The sequence below is a fragment of the Bidens hawaiensis genome, unplaced genomic scaffold (genome assembly GCF_021521415.1).
Source record: "Bidens hawaiensis isolate Kalapana, Puna unplaced genomic scaffold, B.hawaiensis_p1.1 tig00020228_1, whole genome shotgun sequence".
NCBI classification, from domain to species: domain Eukaryota; kingdom Viridiplantae; phylum Streptophyta; class Magnoliopsida; order Asterales; family Asteraceae; genus Bidens; species Bidens hawaiensis.
This window is the reverse complement of record NW_027493078.1, coordinates 159,649-164,204: the sequence shown is the minus strand read 5'-3', so window position 1 is coordinate 164,204 and position 4,556 is coordinate 159,649.

Below are 4,556 nucleotides of genomic sequence, written 5' to 3'. Positions count from 1 at the left end.
CACTCTCAAAATATATTAAAAAATTATAAGGGATGAACAGCAACTTTTCAAATACACAGAAAAATCACTACTTTTGCTAAAATATAAAAACTCTTCACTCACAACACTCTAAATCATTCTCTAAATTATAAAAACATCCCTCACACAAAATAAGGGGTTGGATGAGAATGCTCTTAGTTGTAACACACTTTTTTACACCTAAAATTCATAACAAACCACACATCAATTTCACGCAATCAAAATTTCATTCCTATTGTTTTTGTTGCAGACGCTAGTGTAAACTGTTGGAATAATTGTGAAACAACTAAATAATTGAAAGCAATAATGAAAATTAAACCAAATAATTGAAAGCAATAATGAAAATTAAACCCGTTTCGTGTATATTCACACTGTCTTGAAAGCGATTTGAGCATTTTCGAAGTACAAACAGAAATATTGCGAACTACTTTCCAAAATTAACATTTAGATGAATTAAAGCATTCTTGGTTCTACCCCGAATTCAAATTTTATCCCGAATATGTAAACACATATATAGTTTTTTAAATTGAATCTTTTTTTGAACCCATAAAGAACAAACTAAGAAGGCCGATATGATAGTCCAGTATCAATTATAGTAATAGTTAAATATTTTATACTGATAATCTAATACTCATTTTGTTTAACCACAATAAACATTCGAAATCCCTATGTGTTTGAGAACTAAGACCATCTCTAATGATTGGTTTTTATTGGTTCAAACTAACCTAAATCATTGGAGTGGTTGGTTCAAACCACAATCCAAGTTTTAAGATTTGAAAAATCAAACCATCAAAAACCACCTATTGTGGGTCCCACACATCTTTCACCACGTATATATATATATATATATGTATATATATATAATATTAAAATATTATACATATACATATTTTTATATTTATTTCAAAAATGATGTATTTTTTTGTTTGTTTATTTTTTATGTAACGGCTAGTTTAACGGTTAAATTATTTAACGCCTAGTTTTTTAACGATTTTATTATCTATTTCACAACGCTTAATTCGAATAAAAAAAACATAACAAGAAGTACTAGAAAAAAACACGTTACAAGAAGTCCTAGAAAAAGGTTACAAGAAGTCCTAAACATTACAAAGAATCTTAGAAAAAAAACGTTACAAGAAGTCCTAACAAAAAATAAATAAATAAATAAATAAATAAACGTTACAAGAAGTCATACTTATCCAACCCGTGTTACGCCATTAATTTAAATAAAAATTATAAAATTAAATATTTAATAGTATTGCAAAGTTCTTATTTAAAATAAATGTAAAAATAAGTGATGATGTGGAAATATAAAGATGGTTTGAGAAGGTGTATTGTTGGAGTAAAAAGGTGGTTTTTAAAAAAACTGATGCGACAGTGATGTAGCTGGTTTGAACCAAAAACTGTTAGAGATGGTCTAACTGGGAAGTTCGAATGTCGAGGTTGGGTTATCATTCATCAATCTTGATTGAACTGCACGACCTAATTCTTGAATCGACACGTTGGTTGTAATGATTTTAATATATAAAAATACTAGATTTTATCTCCCGTATTACGGAAGTTGTTTTACATTATTCGTTTTTAATATATATATATATACTTGGATTTTAATTTTATTTATTGTAATAAAGTTAATAATTAATATACCGTTTGATGATAAAATGGTTTCACAAATAAATGATATGTTATAATCCGGTTTAAAAACTATCTGGGTTTGGTGATACCCATTACCTGTTTATTTTCTTTATTATGAATTTGTTTCTTAATTATATATAATATCTTTTTTTTTAATAAAATAGGATATTAATTTTTAGCATATCCCTATTTTATATGATTTTCATATCAAATATTTGATGAGATTAATTTTTAATATAATGAGATGTTATAACCCGTTTAAGAGCTATCTGAGTTTGGTGAGACCTTTACCTGTGAATTCGGGTAAAATGTGTGAGAAACCTTCATTTAAAAATAAAACAATCTAATGGCTTGAGAGAATGGTTGTTTTACATTTTTCGTTTTTTAATATTAATTTATGAATTTTAATTTTCTTAAAGTTAATAATATACTTAGGGTTTGATGATAAAAGGGTTTCATAAATAAATGATATGTTATAACCTGTTTAAAAGCTATCTGGATTTGGTGATCCATGACCCGCTTATGTTTCTTACTATAAAATTGTTTATTAATTATAAATAATATCATTTTCTTTTTTAATTAGATATTAAATTTTAGTATATCTCTATTTTATAGGATTTTCATATGAAATAATTGATAAGATTAATTTTTAATTTAATAAGATGTTATAACCCGTTTAAGAGCTATCTGGTTTTGGTAAGACCCATACCCATAAATTTGGGTTAAATCAATGAGAGACCTTCATTTAAAAATCAAGCAATCTGGTGGCTTCCATAAAAAAGGGAGCGACCACATCACAACACGTAGAATTTTAGGGGTTTTATTTATATATATTATAGATAGGGTAAAATTTCCAAAATAGCCACTTTTAGTGAGAGAAGTTCCAAAATAACCCTTTTTTCCTCAAAATCTTTTATAATTTGGACTGTCAAGACGCATTGGGAAAAAATAAAAATAAAGACGAGATTTCGAAAGAAAGTCAGGTAAATGACGAGATTTGGGGAAATAATGTCGGTAAAGTCAAATTATTTGTAATCTTGGAGCAAAAGTTCAAATTTTCAAAAACTTTTTTACTCAAGTAAACCATCTTGAGAGGCTGTTTTTTTATGTTTCCTATCTTTCCCGTCCAAATTTTCAAATTCTTGGAAAATTATACTTTTTTACAATTATACCCCTCAACCACCACCACCACCTTGAACCACCACCATAACCGACGCCGTCGGCCCCACCCCATCACCGCTACCGTCACTACCACCATAGCCGCCTCCACCACCGCTGCACCATAGCCGCTGCACCAAAACGGAATGACGTCACTGCACCCAAACTCACCGGAACTCCTAGCAGATTTTTCCGGCCATGAATTAAATGTTATTATTGCTTAAATAGCCATCCATCTTTTTCTCCTCCTACACTTCTGCTTAAACCTGCGGTACTCGATCAGGTTAAGCTCCCAGGATCCTTTGAAGATCAAACCCTCTGTTGATTTTTGTTTATTTAATTTACCAGCCGATTATCTTTATTGCTTTAGGATTTATTGTATCCCATCTCAATCATATATTAACAAAATAAATTAAAAAAACTATGTTATTTGTTTACGTGACAAATTTATGGAGTAAATAATCTTTTATTTTATTTTCCTTTTAATTTTCAGTCGAAACAGCCTTTTAACAACCGTTTTTGCATGATAAACAGAGTCGAACTGTTAGGAGTTCCGGTGAGTTTGGGTGCAGTGACGTCATTTGGTTTTGGTGCAGCGGCTATGGTGCAGCGGTGGTGGAGGCGGCAATGGTGGTGGTGATGGGATGGGGCCGACGACATCAGTGATGGTGGTGGTTCAAGGTGGTGGTGGTGGTGATTCAAGGTGGTGATGGTGGTTGAGGGATATAATTGTAAAAAGTATAATTTTTCAAGAATTTGAAAATTTGGACGGGAAAGATAGGAAACATAAAAAACAGTCTCTTAAGACGGTTTTTTTGAGTAAAAAAGTTTTTGAAAAATTTGAACTTTTCCTCCAAGATTACAAATAATTAGGACTTTACCGACATTATTTCCCCAAATCTCGTCTTTTACTTGACTTTCTTTCGAAATCTTGTCTTTATTTTATCTTTTCTCATTACGTCTTAACAGTCCAAATTATAAAAGATTTTAAGAAAAAAAAAGCTATTTTGAATCTTATCTCACTAAAAATAGCTATTTTTAGAATTTTCCCTTTTATTATATTTAAGAAGCAGCTTTTCAGTTTTAGTACTTGAGCATGTGTCATACTGCAAAGTGGAAACAATATATTTAGGTATCTACCTCCATAATGACGGATCACTTTCATTGCATAGGCACCATACATTTTTATGCACGTTTTTTATTCGAAGGTTTTTATTAAAAATTAGTATGGCCGGCTCAACGAACGTGGTGGTCTAAATCGAAACAAGATTTTAGGATATTTTCATGACAATTGTTAAGAAAAAAATTTGCTTATTAAAAGTTTTGAACTCATAACCTATACTTTAGTAACAACCAAGCCTACCACAACACCAAAAAATTACTTTAAGTTTACTTTACCCATTATAATATCTACCTATTCTAATAAAGTAAAATAAATGAAGACACTTGTCATGTTTTGGTTAATTCTCACAAATTTTTTGTTCCTCCAAAACTAATATACCTTAATATATGTAATAAATCAATAATTATTCACTTTCCTTTTACACTATATTTATATAATATCTATATATTTTTATAAATATAAATATTAACATATTATTTTACTATATATTTCAAAATACTTGGTGAATTTCAAAATCAACGACAAATCATGTTTCTCAAATGAAAATTGTTTTGGGTTTTTTTGTGAAAGTTAAATTTGATTTTATGGGTCAAAAGTTGGTAAATAGATAGTTTGGTACAAG